The following is a 6,472-nucleotide window of genomic DNA, read 5'->3' as shown; positions in this document are numbered from 1 at the left end:
AGCGGAGGGACATTATGAATCCGATCGCAGATTTTTGAAATATTGATATAAGGACGCTGTACAGCGTCCCCCGGCAACTTTAGCATGGCCAGCAAAGACGTGAGAAGACGTGTCCCGGCACTCAAAGTGTTAAATGGAATATGTATAACGAAGCTATACTGAGTAAATATACTGATTTGATGTATGTACAGTAGGGGTGTAACGGTACACAAAAACCACGGTTCGGTACGTACCTCGGTTTTGAAGTCACGGTTGGGTACGGGTTTTCGGTACAGTGGGGGAAAATTTGGCTTTCCATGTTCCACTCAGGGGTGATGTAGTGTGCAGTAACTAATTGTACTTGTAGGGCTGTCAACGAATATTCTATATTGAAATTAATAATCGACTTGTAAAGAAATTAGATTGTGAAAAAAACAGCCCCCGGTGGGTGGTTAACATACCCTTGTATTCGTTCGGTACACACTACAGCCGTTTGGTACGGTACGTATACGCGTACCTTTACACCCCTAATGTACAGTATTACAGTGATACAAGTACAAATACACTATGGTAGTACGCCATACTGTCCAGTAATATAACTAATAACAGTAAATAGCAGCACAATGTGATTGTAAATAGCAGCACAAGGTAATTGTAAATAGCAGCACAATGTGATTGTAAATAGCAGAACGTGCCGCATTGATTTCCTAATAGGTGATGGTGCACCCATCGGCCATCGTGTCAGTAGTGCCATGTGCTAAACCACTGAGCTACAGGACTAAACCACTGAGCTACACGACTAAACCACTGAGCTACACGACTAAACCACTGAGCTACAGGACTAAACCACTGAGCTACAGGACTAAACCACTGAGCTACAGGACTAAACCACTGAGCTACAGGACTAAACCACTGAGCTACACGACTAAACCACTGAGCTACACGACTAAACCACTGAGCTACAGGACTAAACCACTGAGCTACACGACTAAACCACTGAGCTACACGACTAAACCACTGAGCTACAGGACTAAACCACTGAGTTACAGGACTAAACCACTGAGCTACAGGACTAAACCACTGAGCTACAGGACTAAACCACTGAGCTACGCGACTAAACCACTGAGCTACACGACTAAACCACTGAGCTACAGGACTAAACCACTGAGTTACACGACTAAACCACTGAGCTACAGGACTAAACCACTGAGTTACAGGACTAAACCACTGAGCTACATGACTAAACCACTGAGCTACAGGACTAAACCACTGAGTTACATGACTAAACCACTGAGCTACAGGACTAAACCACTGAGCTACAGGACTAAACCACTGAGCTACAGGACTAAACCACTGAGCTACGCGACTAAACCACTGAGCTACAGGACTAAACCACTGAGTTACATGACTAAACCACTGAGCTACAGGACTAAACCACTGAGCTACAGGACTAAACCACTGAGCTACAGGACTAAACCACTGAGCTACACGACTAAACCACAGAGCTACAGGACTAAACCACTGAGCTACAGGACTAAACCACTGAGCTACACAACTAAACCACTGAGCTACAGGACTAAACCACTGAGTTACACGACTAAACCACTGAGCTACATGACTAAACCACTGAGCTACAGGACTAAACCACTGAGCTACAGGACTAAACCACTGAGCTACAGGACTAAACCACTGAGCTACAGGACTAAACCACTGAGCTACATGACTAAACCACTGAGCTACAGGACTAAACCACTGAGCTACAGGACTAAACCACTGAGTTACACGACTAAACCACTGAGCTACATGACTAAACCACTGAGCTACAGGACTAAACCACTGAGCTACAGGACTAAACCACTGAGCTACAGGACTAAACCACTGAGCTACAGGACTAAACCACTGAGCTACACGACTAAACCACTGAGCTACAGGACTAAACCACTGAGCTACAGGACTAAACCACTGAGCTACACGACTAAACCACTGAGCTACAGGACTAAACCACTGAGCTACAGGACTAAACCACTGAGCTACAGGACTAAACCACTGAGCTACAGGACTAAACCACTGAGCTACAGGACTAAACCACTGAGCTACAGGACTAAACCACTGAGCTACACGACTAAACCACTGAGCTACAGGACTAAACCACTGAGCTACACGACTAAACCACTGAGCTACAGGACTAAACCACTGAGCTACATGACTAAACCACTGAGCTACATGACTAAACCACTGAGCTACACGACTAAACCACTGAGCTACAGGACTAAACCACTGAGCTACAGGACTAAACCACTGAGCTACAGGACTAAACCACTGAGCTACATGACTAAACCACTGAGCTACACGACTAAACCACTGAGCTACAGGACTAAACCACTGAGCTACAGGACTAAACCACTGAGCTACAGGACTAAACCACTGAGCTACACGACTAAACCACTGAGCTACAGGACTAAACCACTGAGCTACACGACTAAACCACTGAGCTACAGGACTAAACCACTGAGCTACAGGACTAAACCACTGAGCTACAGGACTAAACCACTGAGCTACACGACTAAACCACTGAGTTACAGGACTAAACCACTGAGCTACACGACTAAACCACTGAGCTACAGGACTAAACCACTGAGCTACAGGACTAAACCACTGAGCTACACGACTAAACCACTGAGCTACACGACTAAACCACTGAGCTACAGGACTAAACCACTGAGCTACAGGACTAAACCACTGAGCTACACGACTAAACCACTGAGCTACACGACTAAACCACTGCAGCAGTGATCCTATCTATTTCCAGTTCATGAAGTAGTTGAATTCATGAATTGCATGAATTTTGAAACGGGTCATGTTAGCTCATGTTGATCTATTAAGGTTGTGAGTGAGATTTTGTGAAATGCCTTGCTGTGTCGCATGAAAGAACAATGTTATTTCCTGTTCCATATAACTACTGAAAACAACGTATGGTTTCTCCACTAGGCCCTGCAGGTAGGCCTTGCAAAATAGTGTACGATCAGAGGTATAGTGGCAAACGAGGTGGGTATAAGGTGGGTATAAGCGGCACGGTGGTGTAGTGGTTAACACTGTCGCCTCACAGCAAGAAGGTCCAGGGTTCGATTCCCGCTTGGGGACCAGGTTTCCATGATGCCAGTTACCCAGGTGGGGTATCTCCCAGGCCTTTCTGTGTGGAGTTTGCATGTTCTCCCCGTGCTCGCAAGGGTTTCCCCCCCGATAAGATAAACCCAATGGAAAAACATGCACAACAATAGATCGCTAACGCTGTGGCGTCCTTGACGAAGACGGACAGGAGCACTTGGATTGGTCCCCTGGCGCGGCTCACGTTGACGCCTGTCTGCTCCCGGCTGCCCTTGGGGGGGAAGGACGACGGGATGGGTTAATCGCAGATACGAATTGCATGCATGCATCGCATGTGTGCCGATTGATGACCTCTGAGCAGGTCCTAAATTATTATTTATTATTATTATACTCCTGTCCTGACGGTATTTGAAAATTACAGCCATTGCTACCCCCTTTTGTTTTTTGTATGTTTTATCTTTTGCCACGGGCCCTCATTCATCAACGTGTTCTACGCACACATTGATGAATGAGGGCCCTGGAGCATATACTGTAGGTTGATAAAACTACTGTATTTGCTATCGTCGCAGAAAATAAAGATAAAACGAATACAAATATTTTGTTGAAAAAAGGTTTTGTTTGAATTGCACTAAAAAAGTGATTTAAAGGCCATGCCACAAGAACAGACTAATAGACTAGGCAGAATTTCAGAAAATGTGCTTGTATAAAGTGCTGAAGGCATTTCGTGTTTATTTTTGGTACACAACATTTCTAGGGGTATTAAGGGGTGCTGAATCTAAATCTGCTGTATACCAAGCTCAAAAATTTCAAATAAGGCCTCAAAATTGAGAAATCCAACATGGCCGCCAGCACCAGGCCCTCTCTCCACAAAAACAGGTGCTAAACCCACAGTTTTTATTCTACTGACATGAAACATTGCACAGAACATCTGCACCTATGGAGGAAGAAAGTAGGAATATAGCTGGGGTGCAACCATGCGTAACAGGGTGTTTTTGACTGTCTAACTGTAATCTTTGTATAGGCGAGGATAAAATAAATGACATTTCTTCAGTGTTTGCAGGAATACTACAGCAATTAGGTAATAACTGTACAGTGTTGGACACCAACATTAGAATCCCCCAAGTCTTAGCTTTCTTCAGGTACCAAGTTTATGCAAGTAGCTCTTATAAATCTGGATATATAAGCATTTTAATGTAAGCATGCTGTTTTAGGCGAATTTTCAAAAAATAAATGGTGGGGCTTAATGAGTTAAGTGTGACTACACAAGGTACAAACCTGAATTAAAAGTGCTTTTGTAAGTTTTCTTACATACATCAACAAGGACGTAGTCACACCGGATATTCAAGAATCCATACTTGGCGCAGAACACCTTGGACAGGCACACGTGGACAAACGTTTGTGTGAACCTCCAGATAGTGACCAGCACCTGAACCTGAAATCACCCATTCGAAAGAACAAAGCCAAAGACATTTGCCTCTTTGTATGAAGTTGTGCAACTTTCCAAGAACAAGCAAAAAACACCATCAAAGTGGACAGGCTCATCACAGCTTACAGAGCAGGTCGTAAGGTAGACCTTGACAATATCCTCCAGCATGAGCTCATGCCCATTCCGCCATCTCTGGCCACAACTAACGGAAGTCTACATTCCACCAACAAGTCTGTGTTAGCAAATATACTGACGAAACAAGTTAAAACCCCTGCAGATCTTACCCTTCAGGGACCCAGCTGCCTGGTCATTGATGGCCAAGCTCTGGTAATGGCACTCGGAAAGCCACCTGACACTACAACATTAGGTGACTATGCCAACAAGTTCACTGACACCGTGTTGAAGATGGGAGCAAAATACCAGAGGGTAGATGTCGTCTTTCACAGATACCATTACCAATCCATCAAAACAGGCACAAGGGTGAAACGCAAACAGCGCCACAGACCAGTACGTCGTGAAATCGTGTTAAACTTCAATATGAACAGGCTGACTCTAGAGCTATGTGGCAGGGCCTCAGAACGATGACAGATTACAAAGGCACCTCCCTCAAACTGAACAGTGACATCCAACTGGCAAATGATCTCAATACCTTCTATGCAAGGTTTGAGGCTGGGAATAACAGCACCAGCCTACAAACCACTGCAATGGAGGGGGGGGGGCACTGCTGATGGAGACTCAGTGTTCAGGATAACAGAACATGAGGTGAGGAGGACGTTTAAGAAAGTGAATATCAGGAAGGCAGCAGGACCGGATGGTATCCCCGGCCGCGTCCTAAAAGTCTGTGCCGACAAACTGGCCCCGGTATTCACTGACATATTTAACCTGTCCTTAGAACAGGCTGTCTTCCCCACCTGTCTGAAGAAGTCCACCATTATCCCTGTACCCAAAAAATCCAAGCCTGCTTGCCTCAACGACTACCGCCCTGTAGCTCTCACCTCCATAGCCATGAAGTGCTTTGAGAAGCTAGTGAAGGGCTACATCTGTTCCTCCCTCCCCATCAACCTGGACCCCCTGCAATTTGCATACCGCCCCAACAGGTCCACGGAGGACGTCATAGCCCATGTGCTGCACACAGCAGCATCACACCTGGACAAGAGGCAGGGGAACTATGTGAGAATGCTATTCATCGACTACAGCTCAGCATTCAATACCATAGTCCCCTCCAAACTCATAGCCAAGCTCAGGGACCTGGGCTTGAACTATGACCTCTGCCAGTGGGTCTTGGACTTCCTGACGGGCAGACCCCAGGTCGTGAGAGCAGGCAACTGCACCTCCTCTTCCATCACTCTCAACATAGGGGCCCCCCAGGGCTGTGTCCTGAGTCCCCTCCTCCACTCACTGTACACACATGACTATGTGGCACAGCGGAACAACAACACAATCATCAAATTTGCTGACGACACAGTAGTGGTGGGCCTGATCTCTGCAAATGACGAGAGGGCCTACCTGGAAGAGGTTAAGGTTCTAGCGGGATGGTGTCAAGAGAGGTCAGGGTCAGGGACTACAGCCCCCTCAGCATCGACGGGGCACCGGTTGAGAGAGTGAACAGTTTTAAGTACCTCGGAGTCCACATATCCGAGGACTTGACATGGACCACACACATTGACAGTGTTATCAAGAAGGCACGACAACGCCTCTACTTCCTTAGGCGATTAAGGAAGTTCAACGTGAGTCAGAAGATCCTCAAGAACTTCTACTCATGCACAATAGAGAGCATCCTGACTGGCAATATCACCTCCTGGTTTGGGAATAGCACTGCACAAGACCGCAGCAGACTACAGAGAGTGGCCCGTTCAGCCGAACGCACAATTGAAGGTGGGCTTCCCACACTGCAAGACATTTACAACAAGCGGTGCAGGGGGAAGGCTAAGAGAATAATCAAAGACTCCAGCCACTCAAACA

The sequence above is a fragment of the Notolepis coatsorum genome (genome assembly GCF_963971535.1).
Source record: "Notolepis coatsorum genome assembly, chromosome: 7".
Classification (NCBI taxonomy): Eukaryota; Metazoa; Chordata; class Actinopteri; order Aulopiformes; family Paralepididae; genus Notolepis; species Notolepis coatsorum.
This window is presented reverse-complemented; position numbering follows the sequence as displayed.